General features: G+C 39.4%; 1 non-coding gene across 1 annotated transcript; it reads left to right on the forward strand.

The window, feature by feature from the left end:
* Nucleotides 1-21,609: 21,609 nt before the first annotated feature.
* On the forward strand, nt 21,610-21,716 carry LOC126031772 (U6 spliceosomal RNA). The gene has a single exon (XR_007503601.1). It is a non-coding gene; the product is annotated as a U6 spliceosomal RNA (small nuclear RNA).
* The last annotated feature ends 580 nt before the right edge of the window (nt 21,717-22,296 follow it).

The raw sequence follows: 22,296 nt of genomic DNA on the forward strand, positions 1-22,296 counted from the left end.
GTCTTTATTCCAATACCATGCTGTTTTGATTACTATCGCTTTGTAGTAAAGTTTAAAGTTGGGAAAATAATTCCTCCCATATTCTTTTCCCCAATGATTGCTTTAGCTATTCTAGGGTGTTTATTGTTCCAAATGAATTTCAAAAGTGCCTGATCCACTTCTTTGAAGAATGTCATGGGTATCTTTAGAGGAATTGCATTAAATCTGTACAATGCTTTGGGGAGTATTGCCATTTTGATGATGTTAATCCTGCCAATCCATGAGCAGGGTATGTGTTTCCATTTCCGCGTGTCCTCTCTTATTTCTTGTAGCAGAGTTTTATAGTTTTCTTTGTATAGGTCCTTCACATTTTTAGTCAAGTTGATTCCAAGATATTAGAGTTTGTGTGGCACCATTGTGAATGGGGTTGTTTTCTTAATGTCCATTTCTTCTCTATTATTATTGGTGTATAGAAAAGCCATTGATTTTTGTGTGTTAATTTTGTAACCTGCCACATTGGGGAGAAGAAATGGACAGACACTTTGACAAAGAAGAAATACAAATGGCCAAAAGACACATGAAAAAATGCTCCGCATCACTAATCATCAGGGAGAATCAAATCAAAACAACTATGAGGTACCACCTCACACCCCAGAGATTGGCACACATCACAAAGAATGAGAACAAGCAGAGTTGGCGGGGATGTGGAGAGAAAGGAACTCTTATCCACTGCTGGTGGGAATGCCATCTAGTTCAACCACTATGGAAAGCAATATGGAGATTCCTCCAAAAACTGGAAATCGTGCTCCCATACGACCCAGCTATACCACTCCTAGGAATATACCCTAGGAACACAAAAATACAATACAAAAATCCCTTCCTTACACCTATATTCATTGCAGCACTATTTACCATAGCAAGATTCTGGAAACAGCCAAGATACCCTTCAACAGATGAATGGCTAAAGAAACTGTGGTACATATAAACAATGGCATATTATGCAGCTGTCAGGAGAGATGAAGTCATGAAATTTTCCTATACATGGATGTACATGGCATCTATTATGCTGAGTGAAATAAGTCAGAGAGAGAAAGACGCAGAATGGTCTCACTCATTTATGGGTTTTAAGAAAAATGAAAGACATTCTTGCAATAATAATTTTCAGACACAAAAGAGAGGAGGGCTGGAAGTTACAGCCCACCTTATGAAGCTCACCACAAACAGGGATGAGTTTAGTTAGAGAAATAACTACATTGTGAACTATCCTAACATTGAGAATGTATGAGGGAAATAGAAAGCCTGTCTAGAATACAGGTGGAGGTAGGTTGGGGAGGAGGGAGATTTGGGACATTGGAGATGGGAATGTTGCATTGGTGATGGGTGGTGTTCTTTACATTGCTGAAATCTAAACACAATCATGTATGTAATCAAGTTGTTTATATAAAATATATATTATAAAAAAATAGGGAAGCTCATTCTTGAGGATTTTGGTACCGCCCTTTACTTGACCTCTGAAAATATAGAGTCCAGCCTACAAGGATCAAGTTTCTAGGTATTTCCTACTTCCTCCTAATCCTGATTTTTCATTTTAAGTGGCTTGCAGGGAGTTACCTTGAGCTGTGACTTTCTCTCTTGTAATTTAGTATTTTTAAGTCACACCCATAGCTTAGGTGTTGTTATTGTTGTACTAGGCTTTGTAATTGCAATTATTCTTCGTTTATGGCTAAATTTACCCCTGTAAATTTCCCTGCTCAAAAAATTAAACTTGTCGCACTCCTGCTAGAAACGTGTTGACCCCACATTCTCCGTGTGGTTTCATTTATTTCATATTTCATATTCGGCCACTCGTGCTCTCGTTTTCCTATCGTGTAGTGCTATGACCCACGAGAATTGCTGAGATGCAAGACGTCCACAGCAGAGAAGTCTCCATTTCCTTTCCCCATTTTTTGACAGGATTTTAGATTTAGAGGAGTTAATCTTTGTGAGTACTCAGTATATTCTTGTTATCAAGTCTCTGTGTTTGAGTGCAAATGTTTTCTCTCACTCAACTGTCTTAGACCATGTGTCTTTTTGCCATACAAAAATGTTTTAGTTTGATGAAGTCCCATTTATTTCGTCTTGAATCTGTAGCCTTTGCCCTCAACATTATATTGTTAAAGATTTCTTTAAGGTATACATTTTGGAGAGTTCTGCCTATGTTTTCTTATTCAAATTCAGGTCTGACTGTAAGGTATTTAATCCACTTTGAACTGACTTTTGTATAAGGTGTGAGATATAGATCCATTTTTAATTTTTTACATCCAGTTATCCCAAATCCATTGGTTGAAAAGTCTGTCTTTATTCTGTTTCATGTTCTTAAACTTTTTGTCAAAAGTTACTCGATGAGGAAATTTCAATTGAGGCAAAGGAATATAAAGGGGAGTCAGCCACCACCGCCCACCCAAGACTATCCCATGTCCCTTGAAACCTTGTCCATCAAACATAACCACTGGTAAATTTCCTGATCTTTTTTATTAGGAATTAGATTGTATTCTACATACTACTGTGCAAAAGATTGTTTTTTTTTTTGTTTACTTAACATATCAGTACTTTTAAGACAATTACATCAGAGCCAGAGCAATAGCACAGTCGTAGGGCTTTTACCTTGCACATGGCCTACTCAGGAAGGACCCTTTCCCAGCATCCCATATGGTCCCCTGAGCCTGCCAGGAGCTATTTCTCAGTGCAGAGCCAGGAGTAACCCTTGAACACCACCAGGTGTGGCCTCAAAACCTAAATAAATAAAGTTCTTTTTTTTTTTAAGACTGGAATTTTATTTTGGTAGCATTTTTTTTTCTTAGTAAATCTTTATTTAAGCACCATAATCACAACCATGTTTGTAGTAGGGTTTCAGTAATAAACAGAATACCCCCTTCACCAGTGCAACATTCCCACCACCAATGCCCCCCACCCCCACCCCTGCCTGTATTCATGACAGGCATTCTACTTCCCTCATTCTTTAGCATTGCCATGTTAGTTGTTAGTGTAGTTTTTTTCCCTAACAACATTCACCACTCTGTGGTGAGCTTCAAATTGTGAGCTGGTCCTTGTGGCCGTTTCAGCCTTTAACTCTTATTGCAATAATGTCTTTAATTTTTCTTAAAACTCATAGATGAATGAGACTATTCTGTGTCTATCTCTCTCCCTCTGACTTACTTCACTCAACATAAAAGATTCCATGCCCATCTATATATAGGAAAATTTCATGACGTCATCTCTCCTGATGGCTGCATAATATTCCATTGTGTATATGTACAATAGTTTCTGTAGCCATTCATCTGTTGAAGGGCATCTTGGTTGTTTCCAAGCGCTATTGTAAATAGCGCTGCAGTGAATATAGGTGTGAGGAAGGGACTTTTGTATTGTATTTTTGTGTTCCTAGGGTATATCCCTAGGAGTGGTATAGCTGGATCATATGGGAGCTCAATTTTCAGTTTTTGGGGGAATCTCCATATTGTTTTCTGTAAAGACGGGTGTAGATGGCATTCCCACCAGCAGTGAATCAGAGTTCCTTTCTCTTGGGGTCTGAGCAGTGGCACAAGCAGTAAGCCTCGTGTGTGCTAACCTAGGACAGACCACAGTTCAATCCCCCATTATCCCATATGGTCCCCCAAGCCAGGAGCAATTTCTGAGTGAATAGCCAGGAGTAACCCCTGAGCATCACTGGGTGTTGCCCAAGAAACAAAGAAAGAAAAAAAAGAGTCCCTTTCCACATCCCTGTGATGTGTGCCAGTATCTGTGGTATGAGATGGTATCTCACTGTAGTTTTGATTTGTATCTCCCTGATGATTAGTGATGTGGAGCATTTTTTCATGTGTCATTTGGCCATTTGTATTTCTTCTTTGAGGAAATGTCTGTTCATTTCTTCTTCCCATTTTTTGATGAGGCTATATATTTTTTCTTATTAAGTTCTGTCAGTACTTTGTACATTTTAGATATTAGCCCCTTGTCTGATGGGTATTGGGTAAATAGTTTCTCCCATTCTATGGGTGGCTTTTGTATCTTAGGCACTGTTTCTTTTGAGGTGCAGAAGCTTCTTAGCTTAGTATAGTTCCATCTGTTTATCTCTGCTTCCGCTTGTTTGGAGAGTGCTGTTTTCTCCTTGAAGGTGCCTTTAGTTTCAGTGTCATGGAATATTTTACCTATGTATTGTTCTATATACCTTATGGTTTTGGACATGATATCAAGGTCTTTAATCCATTTAGATTTGATCTTCATGCATGGTGTTAGATGGGAATCTGAGTTTGCTTTTATGCAAGTGGCTAAGCAGTTGTGCGAACTCTACTTGTTGAAGAGGCTTTCCTTGCTCCATTTTGGATTTCTTGCCCCTTTATCAAAGATTAGTTGAATGTATGCCTGGGGAACATACTCTTTCAAGTCTTTTTCACTGATTAGAGGAACTGTCTTTGTTCCAATACCATGCTGTTTGATAACTATTGCTTTGTAATACAGTGTAAAATTGGGGAAAGTAATGCCTCCCATATTTCTTTTCCCCAGGACTGCTTTAGTTATTCATGGGTGTTTATTATTTGAATGAATTTTAGGAGTGTTTGATCCACTTCTTTGAAAAATGTCATGAGTATCTTTGGAGGGATTGCATTGAATCTGTGCAATGCTTTGGGGAGTATTGTCATTTTTTTTATTGAAACACTCTTCCAAGTATTTTTAATGAAATTACACAAATTATTTTTGAAAAGAATACTCAAGTGTCATCTCAGGTTTTACTCCAATTTATTTTCCTCTAGTCTATTCTTTTTTTTTAAGATGCTATTTGTTTCTTTATATCCCACAAAACAGGTTTGAGTGTTCATCCTTTTACCTTTTTTTAAATTTTTTTCCCTTTATTTAAACATCTTGGTTACATATATGATTGTGATTAGGTTTCAGTCATGTAAAGAACACCCCCTTCACCAGTGCAACATTCCCACCACCAGTGTCCCAAATCTCCCTCCATCCCACCCCACCCCCATCTGTACTCCAGACAGGCTTTCCAGTTCCCTCATTCATTCACATGATTGTGGTAGTTCTCTGTGTAGTTATTTCTATAACTGCACTCACCAGCTTCATGAAGTGAGCTGGAAGTTCCAGCCCTCCTCTCATTGTCTTTGAAGATTGTTGCAAAAATGACTTTGATTTTTCTTAAAACCCATAGATGAGTGAGACTATTCTGTGTGTGTCTCTCTCTCCCTCTGACTTATTTCACCGAACATGATAGATTCCATGTACATCATGTATAGGAAAATTTTATGACTTCATCTCTCCTGATGGCTGCATAATATTCCATTGTGTATATGTACCACAGTTTCTTTAGCCATTCGTCTGTTGAAAGGCATCTTGGTTGTTTCCAGAGCCTGGCTATTGTGAATAGTGCTGCAATAAATATAGGTGGGAGGAAGGGGTTTTTGTATTGTATTCTTGTGTTCTTAGGGTATATCCCTAGGAGTGGGATAGCTGGGTCGAATGGGAGCTCAATTTCCAGATTTTGGAGGAATCTCCATATCGCTTTCCATAGAGGTTGGACTAGCGGCATTCCCACTAGCAGTGGATAAGAGTTCCTTTCTCTCCACATCCCCGCCAGCACTGATTGTTCTCATTCTTTGTGATGTACACCAATCTCTGTGGTGTGAGGTGTTATCACATCATTGTTTTAATTTGCATCTCCCTGGTGATTAGTGATGAGGAGCATTTTTTTTTTGTTTTTGTTTTTTTGTTTTGGGCCACACCCGGCATTGCTCAGGGGTTACTCCTGGCTGTCTGCTCAGAAATAGCTCCTGGCAGGCACGGGGGACCATATGGGACACCGGGATTCGAACCAACCACCTTTGGTCTGGATCAGCTGCTTGCAAGGCAAATGCCGCTGTGCTATCTCTCCGGGCCCGATGAGGAGCATTTTTTCATGTGCTTTTTGGCCATTTGTATTTCTTTTTTATCAAAGCATTTGTTCATTTCTTCTCCCCATTTTTGATGAGATTAGATGTTTTTTTCTTGTAAAGTTCTGTCAGTGCCCTGTATATTTTGGATATTAGCCCCTTATCTGATGGGTGTTGGGTGAATAGTTTCTCCCACTCGGTGGGTGATTCTTGTATCCTGGGCACTATTTCTTTTGAGGTGCAGAAGCTTCTCAATTTAATGTATTCCCATCTCTTGATCTCTGCTTTTACTTGTTTGGAAAGTGCAGTTTCCTCCTTGAAGATGCCTTTAGTCTCAATATCATGGAGTGTTTTACCGACGTGTTGTTCTATATACCTTATGGTATCAGGTATGATATCAAGGTCTTTAATCCATTTGGATTTTACCTTCGTACATGATGTTAACTGGAGGTCTATGTTCGCTTTTTTGCAAGAGGCTAACCAGTTCTGCCAGCACCACTTGTTGAAGAGATTTTCCCTACTCCACTTAGGATTTCTTGCTCCTTTGTCAAAAATTAGGTAATTGTATGTCTGGGGGACAATGTCTGAGAACTCAAGCCTATTCCACTGATCTGAGGGTCTGTCTTTATTTCAATACCATGCTGTTTTGATAACTATTGCTTTGTAGTAGAGTTTAAATTTGGGGAAAGTAATGCCTCCCATTTTTCTTTTCCCTAGGAGTGCTTTAGCTATTCAAGGGTGGTTATTGTTCCAGGTGAACTTCATAAGTGTTTGATCCACTTTTTTGAAGAATGTCATGCGTATTTTTAAGGGGAATCACATTAAATCTGTACAATGCTTTGGGGAGTATTGCCATTTTAATGATGTTAACCCTGCCAATCCATGAGCAGGGTATGTGTTTCCATTTCCGTGTGTCCTCTCTTATTTCTTGGAGCAGGGCTTTATAGTTTTCTTTGTATAGGTCCTTCACATCTTTGGCCAAGTTGACTCCAACATATTTGAGTTTGTGTGGCACTAATGTGGATGGGATAGCCTTCTTGACTTCCTTCTCTTCCCTTTCATTATTGGTGTATAAAAAGGCCATTGATTTCTGTAGGTTGATTTTGTAGCCTACCACCTTGCTATATGAGTCTATTGTTTCTAGAAGCTTTTTGGTAGAGTCTTTAGGATTTTCTTAGTAGAGTATCATGTCATCTGCAAACAATCAGAGCTCTACTTCTTCCTTTCCTATCTGGATTCCCTTATATCTTTTTCTTGCCTGATCTCTATAGCAAGAACTTCCAGTACTATGTTGAAGAGAAGTGGTGAGAGCGGACAGCCTTGTCTTGTACCAGAATTTAGAGGAAAGGCTTTTAGTTTTTCTCCATTGAGGACAATATTTACCATTGGCTTGTGGTAGATGGCTTCAACTAGATTGAGAAAGGTTCCTTCCATTCCCATCTTGCTGAGAGTTTTGATCAAGAATGGGTGTTGGACCTTATCAAATGCTTTTTCTGCATCTCTTAATATGATCATTTGATTTTTATTTTTCTTCTTGTTGATGTTGTGTATGATGTTGATAGATTTATGGATGTTAAACCATCCTTGCATTCCTGGGATGAAACCTACTTGGTCATAGTGTATGATCTTCTTAATGATGCATTGGATCCTATTTGCCAGTATTTTGTTGGAGATCTTTGCATCAGCATTTATCAGGGATATTGGTCTGTAATTTTCTTTTTTGGCAGCATTTCTGTCTGGTTTTGGTATCAAGGTGATTTTGGCTTCATAAAAGATGTTTGGGAGTATTCCTGTTTTTTCAATTTCATGGAAGAGCCAGGCTAGGATTGGTAGTAGCTCTTCTTGAAAGATTTGAAAAAATTCATTAGGAAATCCATCTGGGCCTGGGCTTTTCTTTTGGCAGATGTTTGATTACAGTTTTGATTTCCTCAGTAGTGATGGGGGTGTTTAGATATGCTACATCCTCCTTACTTAAATGTGGAAGGTTATAAGTGTCCAAGAATTTTTCCATTTTCTAGGTTCTCATAAAGTTTCTCAAAGTAGTCTCTGATTACTCTTTGGATCTCTGCAATATCTGTTGTGATCTCCCCCTATTTATTTCTAATACAGATTATCATATTTCTCTCTCTTTTTTTGTGAGTTTTGCCAATGGTCTATTAATCTTGTTTATTTTTTCAAAGAACCAACTTCTGCTTTCCTTGATCTTACGGATTGTTTTTTGGTTTTCCACTTCATTGAGTTCTGCTTTCAGTTTTGTTATTTCCTCTGTCTCTCTATTTTTGGTTTCTTTTGTTGGTCATTTTCTAATTTTTTGAGCTGCGTCATTAAGTTATTCATGTATGCCCCTTCTTCCTTCCTGATGTGTCCTTGTAGAGCTATAAATTTTCCTCTCAGGACTGCTTTTGCTGTGTCCCATAGATTCTGGCAGTTTGTGTCTTCATGATCATTTGTTTCCAGGAAAGTTTTGATTTTCTTTTTGATTTCATCTCGGACCCACTGGTTGTTCAGTAGTAGGGTGTTTAATTTCCAATTAAAGTTAAAGTTTTTCTTCTGTGTGGCTTTGTAGTTCACATCTAATTTCAGAGCTTTGTGATCAGCAAAGGTAGCCTGCAAGATTTCTATCCTCTTGATTTATGGAGATATGTTTAATGTGTCAGCATGTAGTCTATCCTGTAGAATGACCCATGTACATTGGAGAAGAATGTGTATCCAGGTTTTTTGGGATGGAGTGTCCTATATATATCTACTAGTCCTCTTTCTTCCATTACTCTTTTCAGGGCTAGTATGTTTTTGTTGGGTTTCAGTCTGGTTGACCTTTCAAGTGTTGATAGGACCATGTTGAGGTCTCCCACAATTATTGTGTTATTATTGATTTCTTCTTTTTTTTTTGTTTTTTTTTTGGGGGGCCACACCCAGCGGTGCTCAGGGGTTACTCCTGGCTGTCTGCTCAGAAATAGCTCCTGGCAGGCACGGGGGACCATATGGGACACCGGGATTCGAACCAACCACCTTTGGTCCTGGATTGGCTGCTTGCAAGGCAAACGCCACTGTGCTATCTCTCCGGGCCCTGATTTCTTCTTTCAGATTTTTCAGTAATTGTATTAGATAGTTTGCTGGTCTCTCATTGGGTATATGTTTAATAGTCTGATTTCTTCCTGTTGCACATATCCCTTGATTAGTACATAGTGTCCATCTTTGTCCCTTACCACTTTTCTGAGTATAAAGTTAGTGTCATCAGATATTAATATGGCCACCCCAGCTTTTTTGAGGGTGTTGTTTTCTTGGATGATTTCCTCCAGCCTTTGATTTTGAGTCTATGTTTGTTCTGACTATTGAGGTGTATTTCTTGTAGGCAGCAGAAGGTTGGATTCATCTTTTTGACCTATTTTGCCACTCTATGTCTTTTTGGGGGGGTGGGCCACACCCGGCGTTGCTCAGGGGTTAGTCATGGCTGTCTGCTCAGAAAATAGCTCCTGGCAGGCACGGGGGACCATATGTGGCACTGGGATTCGAACCAACCACCTTTGGTCCTGGATCGGCTGCTTGCAAGGCAAACACCGCTGTACTATCTCTCCGGGCCCCACTCTATGTCTTTTTTTTTTTTTTTTGGGCCACACCCAGCAGTGCTCAGGGGTTACTCCTGGCTGTCTGCTCAGAAATAGCTCCTGGCTGGCACGGGGGACCACATGGGACACCGGGATTCGAACCAACCACCTTTGGTCCTGGATCGGCTGGTTGTAAGGCAAACGCCTCTGTGCTATCTCTCCGGGCCCCACTCTATGTCTTTTAATTGGTGAATTTAGTCCATTGACATTGAGGGAAATGATTGTCATAGGATTTAATGTCATCTTTGTAGATAAGTTTGCTGTGTTTGTTGATCTCTCTTGTCTTAAAGTAGACCTGTCAGTTTTTCCTTTAAGGCTGGTTTTTCATCTGTGAAGTTTCTGAGCTGTTGTTTATCCATGAAGCTATGTATCCTTCCTTCAAACCTGAATGTGAGTCGGGCTGGGTGCAGTATTCTCAGTGAGGCGTTCATTTCATTCAGTCTTGTCACAATATCCCACCACTGTCTTTTGGCCTTGAGAGTATCTTATGACATGTCTGCTGTAAGTCTTAGGGATGCTCCTTTGAATGTAATTTTCCTTTTTGATCTTGCTGCTTTCAGTATTCTATCTCTATCTGTGGGATTTGTCATTGTAACGAGGATGTGTCTTGGGGTGTTTTTCTTTGGGTCTCTTTTAGGTGGTACTCTTCGGGCATGCAGGATTTGATTGCATGTAGTCTTTAACTCTGGGAGTATCTCTTTGATGATGTCTTTGAAAGTTGATTCTTCCTGGAGATCTCCTACCTGGGCCCCTGGGACTCCGATGATTCTTATGTTGTTTCTGTTGAGTTTATCAAAGACTTCTATTTTCATCTCTTTGCATTCCTTGAGTACTTTTTCCATTGCCTGATCATTTGTCCTAAGGTTCTTTTCCAGTTTCTTCTGCTGTGTTGAGTTTTTCTGCATCTCATCTTCCAGTACTCCGATTCTCTCCTCAGTTGCTGTTACCCAGCTGTCGAGGACATCCACTGAGGTTTTCAGTTGAGCTACCGTGTTTTTCAGATCTGCTATTTCAGTTTGGAGTTTTCTGATTTCTGTCTTTGTGTTCTGTTCAGATCGACCTATGCTTTCTTTGAGTTCTACAAACATCTTCCATATTTCTATTTTAAGTTCCTTATCCAAGAGGTTAATCAGATGGTTGGAATTTTTTAGGTCATCCAAGCTATCATCTTCTTTCTCTGTCCATGGTGTTTGCCTGCGAGTTTTCCCCATTGTCACGCTAATAGTGTGGTTTTTCCTGCGTGTTTTGGTGGGGTTTATTGGTTAGAAAGAGTGCATGGCCGTGAAGCTTCTGGGGCCTCTAGGTGACAGTTTTGGGGGGTTCACTTCCCAGGGCTCTGAGGAGAGCTTCGAGAATTCAGGAAAGACAAAGAAGCACGGGACAGGGCTCCCTTCAGGTCCTCAGTTTCCTCAGAAGAAGCAAAGCAGGGTGGAGACTCCTCAGGTAGAGCAATCAGCACTCTACCTGGCAACCCCCATAGCCAGGCCTCAGCAGGCCAGAGAGTTCAGTTTATTGGACTGCGACCCCACAACCAGAATTTACTCACTGGGCAGTTTCAAAATGCAGTTTTTGGGGGTGCACTCCCTAGGCCTCTGAGGAGACCTTCAGGTATTCAGAAACACAGACAGACAGGCACAGAAGTTTCCCTTGAAGTCCTCAGAGTGATGTATTGTCATTTTAATGATATTAATCCTGCCAATCCATGAGCATGGAATGTGTCTCCATTTCTTGTGCCCTCTCTTATTTCTTGATGTAATGTTTTGTAGTTTTCTTTGTATAGGTCCTCTTTAGTTAAGTTGATCCTTATATATTTGAGTTTGTGGGGCACTAATGTGAATGGGATTGTTTTTGTTTGTTTGTTTTTAGTTTTGGGGTCACACCCGGCAATGCTCAGGGATTACTCCTGGCTCAATGCTCAGAAATTGCTCCTGGCAGGGTTGGGGGAGAATATGGGATGCTGGGATTTGAACCAATGACCTTCTGCATGAAAGGCAAACGCCTTACCTCCATGCTATCTCTCTGGCCCAGGAATTGCTTTTTGTTTGTTTGTTTGGTTTTGTTTTTATTTTGGGTCACACCCGGCAGCGCTCAGGGATTACTCCTGGCTCTAGGCTCAGGGGACAGGCACAGGGGACATTACGGGACACCAGGATTCGAACCACCGACCTTCTGCATGCAAGGCAAAAACTTTACCTCCATGCTATCTCTCCGGCCCCAGGGACTGTTTTTTTAATGTCCATTTCTTCGCTATCATTATTGGTATATAAGAAGGCCATTGACTTTTGCGTGTTTATTTTGTAGCCTGCCACTTTGCTATCTGAATCTATTGTTTCTAGAAGCTTTTTGGCAGAGTCTTTAGGGTTTTCTAAATATAGTATCATGTCATTTGCAAAGAGTGAGAATTTGACTTTTCCTTACCCATACGGATTCCATTGATATCTTTTTCTTGCCTAATTGCTATGGCAAGTACTTCCAGTACTGTGTTGAATAGGAGTGGTAAGAGAGGGCAGCCTTGTCTTATACCAGATTTTAGGGGAAAGACTTTTAGTTTTTCTCCATTGATAATAATATTTGCCATTGGCTTGTGGGGAGATGGCATTGGCTATATTGAGTAAAGTTTCTTTCATTCCCTTTTTAATGAGAGTTTTTATTGAGAATTAGCATTGAACCTTATCGAATTCTTTTTCTACATCTATTGATATGATCATATTTTTTTGTTTTTCTTTTTGTTGATGTGGTGTATCATGTTGATTGATTTATGGAGGTTAAAGCATCCTTGCATTCTTGGGATGAAACCTATTTGGTCGTGGTGAATGGAGATCAAAAATCTTCCCAAAAACAAAAACCCAGGCCCAGATGGGTTCACTAATGAATTCTTTGAAACCTTTCAAGATGAACTTCTACCAATCCTTTTCAGGCTCTTTCATAAAATTGAAGAAACAGGAACACTTCCAAATAGTTTCTATGAAGCTAACATCACCTTGATATCAACCCCAGACAGAGATGCTGCCAAAAAAGAAAATTACAGACCAGTATCCCTGATGAACACAGATACAAAGATCTTCAACAAAATTCTGGGAAATAGAATTCAATGCACCATCAATAAATAAAATTCCTGGGGCCAGAGAGAGAGCATGGAGGTAAGGCATTTGCCTTGCATGCAGAAGGACGGTGGTTTGAATCCCGGCATCCTATATGGTCCTCCGATCCTGCCAGGAGCAATTTCTGAGTGTAGAGCCAGGAGTAACCCTGAGCACTGCCAGGTGTGATGCATTCAAAATAAATCAATAAAATTCTTAAAAAAAAAAAAGACAATTACATATACCTATATCTTGCCATATTTTGTCCACCTTTGATCAAATAGTTTCAGTCGGTGTGTGAATCTACCCTAATTTTGCATCTTCTAATTCCTTCTATGTTTTAATGTTTCTGCTATTATAGAAAAAAATGTCCTGAAAATCCCTACAAATATTCTTTCATCTGTGTGAATATAACTATAGGATGTATATCTAGAAGTTGCCAAATGGTAAATTTAAGTTGACATGAAATTTTTGCTCACCAAGCATGGTGTGTCATTTTACACTCTCTTCTATACTAGCAAGATGTCTATCTTCAAATATTCAGATACTTATTTGCACATTTTACACTGCACATATGAAAAATATCACCCATTTTGTAATTTTTATGAGCTTGAGCAACTTTATCTTTTTTCTTACTTAGCTACCTGCTAATGTGACCATAAATGAACTACTTAAAGAGCAATTACCTAAACCAAATTCCCAATTATAACAACAACAGTCCTGCACAATCTAAAGACCTTTCTGTCGATAGTTTCCTTAAATGTCAATGGACTAAACTCTTCCAGCAAAAGGCAAAGAGTTGGGGCTGGAGAGATAGCACAGCAGTAGGGCATTTGCCTGCCTGCAGCTGATCCAGAATGGACAGTGATTTGAATTCCGGCATCCCATGTGGTCCCCATAGTCAGCCAATGTAGAGCCAGATGTAGTAACCCCTGAGCATTGCCGGGTGTGACCCGAAAACAAAAACAAAACAAAACAAAAAAAGGCAAAGAGTAATGGGTTGAATCAGGAAACAAAACCCAGACATCTGCTGCCTGCAGGAAACACACTTAAAAGTTCAGGATATAAAATGAAAAAAAAAAAAAGTTCAGGATAGAAACAGGCTCAGTAAAAGGATGTAAAACAATTAGACAAGCCACTGTAAAACAAAACAAAAGACTATGACAGCCATACTTATATCATTGCATTCAACCTCAAGAATGTATTTAGAGACAAAGATGAACACTACTTCTTCACCAGGGAACAAGAAACCAAGAAGTACTAACTCTGATCAACATTTATGTACCAAATGTAGAGCCAGAAAAATATGTAAGGCTTTTGTTCACAAACTTAGAGAAACATATGGATGGAAATGTGGTAGTAGTGGGAGATTTCAACATGCCACTATCAACACTAGACAAATCCACTAGTCAGAACACAAGCAAAGATGTAGGAGTCCTAAATGAGAAACAAGAAGAACTAGGGCTAATGGATCTATACAGGGCCTTTCATTGTTAAAAAACTGAATATACATTCTTCTCAAGTGCACATGGAACTTTCTGTAGGATAGATCACATTTTAGGACACAAGTCTAATTTACATAAGTCACAAATCTAAGAATTATACCAAGCAGGTTGGAATGATAGTACAGCAGTAGGGAGTTTGCCTTGCACATGGATGACCCAAGACAGACCTGGGTTTGATCCCCAGCATCCCATATGGCCACCAAAGCCTGCCTGGAGTGATTTTGGAGCACAGAGTAACCCCTGAGCACTGCCGGGTGTTGTTCAAAAACAAAAAACAAAACAAAACAAAACAAAAAAACATATATACCAAGCACCCTATCAGACCACAGTTCCACAGAGATCAAGACTGATTGTAAGAAGATGTGGAAAAAAATCTAACACCTGGAGAACAAACAACATGCTGCTCAACAACAGCTCAATCAAAGAGGAAATATAAAGAAATAAAGAGATTCCTTGAGACTAATGATAATGATGAAACAGAATGCCAAAATCTATAGGACACAGCAAAAAAATAATTAGGGGGAATCTCATAACAATACAGCCACTACGAAAGAAGGAAAAGGGCCGGAGCAATAGCACAGTGGTAGGGTATTTGCCTTGCATGCTGCTGATCCAGGATAGACCTGGGTTCAATCCAACCATCCCATATGGTCTCCCAAGCCTGCAAAGAGCAATTTCTGAGTGTAGAGTCAGCCATGAGTAACCCCCTCAGCACCACAGGGTCTAGCCCATAAAGAAAAAGAAAAAAGGGCTCTGGGCAGGACAGCTAGCCATAGGACCCCTGGGCTGACCACTTAGTCCAGGGGAACAAGATTCCCCCCACACCAGGCGGGTCTTCAGGGCCACGCCTGGTTAATCGGGCCCTGGGGGGAGGGGTGAGAAATTCCTCCCTAGGCAGCCAAAAACTACAGAGGCTTGGCTGGGCCCAGAACACTCCACATGCCAGGATTTCGTGGGCTTTTGACTGGTATGATGGGGGCTCTGGGCAGGACAGCTAGCCATAGGACCCTGGGCTGACCACTTTGTTCAGGAGAGCATGATTCCCCCCACACCAGGCGGGTCTTCAGGGCCACGCCTGGTTAATCAGGCCTTGGGGGGAGGGGGTGAGAAATTCCTTCCTAGGCATCCAAAAACTACAGAACCGCGCGGGGGCATAAGCCCCCGCGCGTACTTCATGTATTTCATGTATTCAGAATATTCCTTATTCTTATGTTTTCCGTATACAGAATGTTTATTTTGTATTCTCCCCTTTTCCACACCCCTACAAAGCTCTTTTTTACTCTTTAACTCTCTAACCCCTTCTCAAACATCACTAACCTAGTTTACTCTTTTTAACTTCAGTAGTGTAGAATCGTAATCACAGTCCAAAGCTGTGCATTGTGTGTGACAACCCCAAACTGTTTCAAGATACATAAAATGGACATGTATTTCTTTAGAATATTTTGTGTTTTTTCTCTGACAGCTATAATTCTTACTAAATGTTGTCTTATACAGTGATGATTCTAACCACTTTTTATCTTCTCTTTTTGAGCTGTTTAACAAGGAATTTTGGTGGAAGAGTCCCCCAGTTTAATGCTTATGATTGAATCATGTCAATGGAATCATTGTAATTGTTCTTATGGCCCCCATATGTGCCAATAACACCATGTGGCATTGCTTCTTATTTGCATAGGCACATTAAAATGGGAAAATAGTATAAATACAAATAAAATCCTATCTAATAGAGATTGGAACACACAAACCTTGTAGTGCAAAGGGACCTTACACCCTGAACATTGACATAACGACCTGGCACAGACCTCAGAAGAAAGGGCATATTCCATTCTCCCCTGAACCAGGAAAGCCATCCACGAAACATCCAGGCTGGTCTATAACATCACCTGGAAGCAATCCTCTACCACGGAAGACCTACACTGCTCAGACTTCGACCTGCTCAAAAGAGACTTCCCTTAACACTGAGAAGACTTAACAACAACAACGACCTGCTTACAGGACAGGGCTCCCTGCATTGCCCTTTGATTGTGAGGTGAAAGGAGAGGATGCTCCACGTCCTGACTTCAATGTAAGATATGCAGATTCCAGGATCTTTAATACAGAAACATGATACCAACAACAGAGACTGTGTGAAAAATAAAAGTGTGTTGGCACTACAGACAATGTATTGGATTGGACGATCTAGCTTGCTTGGAGCCTAGACTTGGTCTTGTGCCAGGAAACTTCAGGGGTCTGGTCTCTTTGTACTTAGGCCAAGGTTATTTCTTTCCATGTCCCTCATATTTTGGTGGGCCTATGCAAACAAAAATTGCCACTCTAACACCATTCTTACTGTGCTCCTTTGACTCTAATCCTTAAAAAGAACTCACTTAAAATTTGAGGTTAACTTAAGCTAATATGCATGTATATGTAAATGTAAGAAAATACTATGCCTGTAATGTTTAAGGAGTTACATAAGTTTTATGGCTTTAGATTGCCTTGTGTACTGTTAAGAAATATTATAATGTGTTACAATCTGGGGACTTGAGGGACAAAGTAATTGTACATGGATTCTGTCTTATTTATCTTAATGTTCTTTGGCTGAAATTTCAAAGTTAATATATCAGCAAGGGGACTTCTGAGAATTATGTTATGGGTGATTGTCCTTCCACTGTAACTTTACCTTGTCCTCTTACTTTGCACCCTTGTTCTCATAATTAAAAATAAAAATTAAAAAAAAAAAGAAAAAGAAAAAAAAAAAGAAGAAAAAGACAAAAGACAAAATCAACACCCCAAATGCACACATTACTGTAAATATCTGGGAAACCAACAGCAAAGGAACCCAAACACAAGCAGAAGAAAATAAATAATAAAAACCAGAGCAGAAATCAAAATGTAGAAGCAAAGAAAACAATAAAAAGAATTAATGATATCAGAGATTGTTTTTTGAAAAAATAAACAAGATAGCAAATTGCTGGCAAGACTCACAAGGAAAAAAGGGAAAATACTCAAATCAAATCAGAAATGAAAGGGGAGAGATTACAACAGAACTCCAAGAATTCTAAGACATCATGAGAGCTTATTATGAACAACTGTACTCAGGTAAGCTAGAGAATCTAGAAGAAATGAACAAATTTCTGGAAAAAATATAATCTCCCAATACTTAATGTGGAGGAAGTAGAAAGCCTAATCAGGACAATCACAAGTAAGGAAATTGAAACAGTAATTAAGAAACTCCACAATAACAACAGTCCAGGACCAGATGGGTTTACAGGTGAATTTTATTAAGCATTCAGAGTGAGTTACTACCATTTATCCTTAGACTCTTCCAAAGCATCAAAAAAATGAGAATCCTACCTGAAACCTTCTATGAAGCTAAAATGATGCTCATTCCTAAAGCTGACAAAGCTACCATCAAGAAAGAAAACTACAGATCAATCTCACTAATGAACATGTATGTTAAAATCCTTAACAAAATCTTAGCAAACTGGATCCAACAACACATCAAAAAGATCATACATCATGACCAACTGGGTTTCATCCCAGGGGTGCAGAGAGTATATTCAATTCAATCAACATCATATACCACAAGAGTAAAAGCAAGGATAAAAACCACATGATCATATTAATCTATGCAAAGAAAGAATTTGACAATATCCAACATCTATTCGTGTTGAAAACCCTCAGCAAAATATGGAATGTGGAATGAAATGTGGAAGGAACCTTCCTAAAGATAGTAACAGCTATAGCTGTTAATAGCAAAAGACTAAAAGTATTTTCACTAAGGTCAGACATGAGGCAAGAATGTCCACTGTCTCCATTCTTATTCAATGTAGTATTAGAAGTCCTAGCAATAGCAATCAGACAAGTATACCTGGAGCCCCAGTCTCCAAAATGAGGATCTGGTGAGATGTGGGTCTGGAAGCAAACAATGCAGGAAATAATCCACACAGTGAAACGGTACAGGAATGGGTTCAGGAAATACAACACCCGAACCAGAAATCCCACCATAAAAGCCTCTGCTCCTTAGAAGGAAAGAAGCTGAGTGGAGGAATATTGAAGAAATAAGCGAATTCATTCTTCAAATCCCTGCTCTTATTCACAAGAATAAATTCACAAGATTTCACAAGAACTGCACCTTAGAGTGGAGAAGGAATACCAAATAGGCAATAATCTAATTATCCCATTACCAGATCACACACTAGCAAGGAGTATGAATATTGATTAGGGTGGGACCAGTAATCCAAAACATAAGAGAAGGAAATCAAAGAAATCCAAATCCAAAAAGAGGAAGTCAAACTATCTCTATTTGCAGATGACATGATATACATTGAAGGCTCTAAAGAGTCCACAGAATAAACCAATACAGCAACGTACACAAACGTACACAAAATCAGTACACAAAAGAAAGTTGCCTATCTTTATACAAATAACGACTCAGAAGAGAGAGATCAAAGTCTATCCTATTTAAAATAGTGTCCAAAGCTATCAAGTTCCTAGGAACTAACCTAATAAGAGTGGTGAGAAACCTATATCAAGAAAACTTCAAAACACTTCAGAAAGAAATTGAAAAAGACCTAAGGAAATGGAAGAACACTCCATGCTCATGGGTTGGAAGAATAATATCATTAAAATGACCATTTTACCTAAATTACTATATAGATTAATGCAATCCCTATTCCAATTCAGACGACATTCTTCAAGGAATTAGAACAATCAATTGTAAAGTTCATGTGGAACCATAAGAGATCTCGGATAGTCAAATAAATATTGAAAAATGAGAAACTGGGAGCATCTCATTACCTAATTTGAAGCTTTACTACAAATTCATAATGATCAAAATAGCATGGTATAAGAAAAAAGACAGATTTTCAGACCAATAGGTAAGAATAGAATATCCAGTGACAAATCCCCAAACATATAGTCAACTAATCTTTGACAAAGGAGCCAAGAAATTGAAATGGAATAAAGACAGTCTCTTCATAAAATGGTGTTGTGGGGCTGGCGAGGTGGCGCTAGAGGTAAGGTGTCTGCCTTGCAAACACTAGCCAAGGAAGGACCGCGGTTCGATCCCCTGGCGTCCCATATGGTCCCGCCCCAAGCCAGGGGCAATTTCTGAGCACTTAGCCAGGAGTAACCCCTGAGCATCAAACGAGTGTGGCCTGAAAAACTAAAATAAATATAAATAAATAAATAAATAAAATGGTGTTGGAACAATTGGATAACCACGTGTAAGAAATTAAAGACTGATCTATACCTCACACCTTACACAAAAGTCAATTCAAAGTGACTTAAAAACCTTGAGATTAGATGAATCCATAAAATTCATTGAGGAAAACATTGTCAGAACACTCCAAGACTTATACTTCAAAGAAGTCTTCAATGATAAGATGTTAATGTCAAGAATTATAGCATCAAACCTAAATAAATGGGACTACATCAAACTAAAAAGTTATTGTTTAACAAAATAAACCTGGGCTAAAATTAGAAGGCAGCTAACTGAATGGGAAAAATTTTTGCACTCAGCACATCAGCTAAAGGTTTGCCATGTAGGATATACAAAGTACTCACAAAGGTTAATTCCCCAAAACCTAAAAAGTCCATAAAAAATGGGGATAGGAAATGAACAGGCACTTCTCTGGGAAGACCAACAGATGACTAACAGACACATGAAAAAATGTTCATAATCACTTCTAAGGGAAATCCAAATAAAGACAATGAGATATCATCTTATACCAGTAAGGATGGCACATATCAAAAATAATGGGAACAAGGGCCAGACCAATAGCACAGTGATAGGGCATTTGCCTTGCATGAAGTCGACCTGAGATGGCATCCCATATGGTTCCCCGAGTCTGCCAAGAGCGATTTCTGAGCTCAGAGTCAGGAGTAACCCCAGAGTGACAATGGGTATGGCCCCCAAACTAAAAAATAATAGTAATGGGAAAAATCTCTGTTGGTGGGGATATGGTGAGAAAGGAATTCTCCTCCACTGCTTGTGGGGATGCTGCCTTATCCAACCCCAATGGAAAACAGTATGAAGGGTTCTCACTAAACCCAAAATTGAGCTGCCATATGACTCAGCAATCCCTCTCTTGGGTATCTATCCCCAGGACAGAAAAACATTCATCCAAAAGAATGCATGCACACTGCTATTCATTGCAGCATTCAGTATATACAATAGCTAAGACTTGGAATTAATCTAAATGTTCAAAACAGATGAGTAAATAATGAATACATGATACATAAATACAACATAATACTATATAGCTGTAAGGAATGATAGATACAATCATGCAATTTGCAGCAACATAGATGGAACTAAAATATATCTACATTAAATGAAGTAAGCCAGAAGGAATGTTTTATATATGTTTTATATGTGGTATTTAGAATAATCTCAAGAAGAACAAAATGGTCTAAATGGTAGATGTCTCAAATATTATCAGCCCCAGAGTGTAATAAAGAGAAGAAAAAATATTGGAGGAGGAGGAACACCAATATGAAAGAATGTGGGACAGGTGCCAAGAGATCTCAGGTGCACTGGTTGATACTATATTAGTCAATGAATCAGAATGCTGCTATCATCAGAGAAAATTTGATTGCACGATGCTGCTTAAGCTTTTAAACTTATGACTTCTTTCTCCCTGAGAAACTTTTTATGTTTTATATACAAATCAAGTATTCACTGATAATACACCACAAAGAAAAAAAACCTTTTGGAGGGGTCATACTTAGCAGTGCCCAAGGCTTACTACTGGCTCTGCAGAGGGATAATTTCTTTGTTTTTTGTTTGTTTGTTTTTGGGTCATTCCTGACTATATGCTCAGAAATTGCTCCTGCGAGGCTCGGGAGACTATATGGGATGCCGGGATTCGAACCACCTTCCTTCTGCATCTAAGGCAAACGCCTTACCACTGTGCTATCTCTCTGGCCCCTCAGAGGGATAATTTCTTAGAGGTCTCAGGGACCATATTTGGGTGACAAGGATGGAACTCAGGTTAGGTATAAACAGTTCCTACAGTCATTAGTAAAAATAAAAGTTGAGGTGTATGAACACCCCAGTGCTTTTTCTTATGTAGGTTGAGTAGTTAGCTGAAAATCTGCACCCAGAAATGACAGGGCACAGTATTACTATTGACCTGAAAGGATTTTGAATTTTTCTTGTGTCAAACTCTCTTACTTTTTAAAGAGTCTAGTCCAGCCCACAAAGGAACATCATAAAAGGAAGTCGATAAGGAAAATAAAACAATGCCGTCAGAGAAAGGAAAGACACCAATTCTGCTGTGGCCAGTGAAAGAAAGAGCTTTCATCTTTGAATATCATTTGCCTTACTGCGACCATGACAGATGCTGACTCTGTCATGCTCTCATAAATGCTGGTCTGACAAGAGCATCTGTTTCCTCTGAGCTCCTCTTTTCCCATTTTCTCATCACAATGTAATCAACAACCATCTGGGTAGCTTGAATGGTTTCTGCACAGTGTGCCTTGAGACAGAGGCCTCTTAGAGCTGTCGGTCTTAATTGGACCTAGACCTCCAAAACCATTCTGGGAGGCCGTGCTCACTTTGGCAGCACATATACTAAAATTGGAACGACACAGAGAAGATTAGCATGGCCTCTGCGCAAGGATGACATGCAAAACCATTCTGGGAGGCCAATCTAAAAATCTATAAGAAACAAGCTCTCTAGGTGATTCTTAGGCCACATCAGTGAACCAGTAATGTACATATACATTGCAGCTAATTATTAGCTACCCAGATGTGGTCTGGTTTGACCTCTAAGCTTGTCTAATAAATCTGATAAATCACTGATTACCTGAGAGTTTCCCATGGGAACAAGAAGTTGAAAAAAAATCTGCATGGTCCTTTTGCATTGTCAGATAGCGGTCAGAAAGCTCTCTTTACCATCTCCTATTAACACAGCTATTGTAAGACTAAAATGTCAAAGAAAAGTTACTATCTTTAACTATTTGTGGACATCCACTTTGTTCTCATAGCCCAGTATTTCATGGCCCAATTTAAAAATACCACAAAGACTGATGTTTTCAAATCCTGAGTTTATATCGAAGCAGCAATGGGACTGCTTATGAGCACCAGACCTCAGTGTACTTTCCAACACTACAGATTCACCACAGTCCTTCTTCCCAAGCATAAAGCCCCTTGCTTCCTCTTCTAGTCAACTCATAAAAGCTACCACTGCTCCAATGCCTAATTTGATTTGGGGTGACATCTCATTTTCCTGCC

This window comes from Suncus etruscus, chromosome 15 (genome assembly GCF_024139225.1).
Source record: "Suncus etruscus isolate mSunEtr1 chromosome 15, mSunEtr1.pri.cur, whole genome shotgun sequence".
Classification (NCBI taxonomy): Eukaryota; Metazoa; Chordata; class Mammalia; order Eulipotyphla; family Soricidae; genus Suncus; species Suncus etruscus.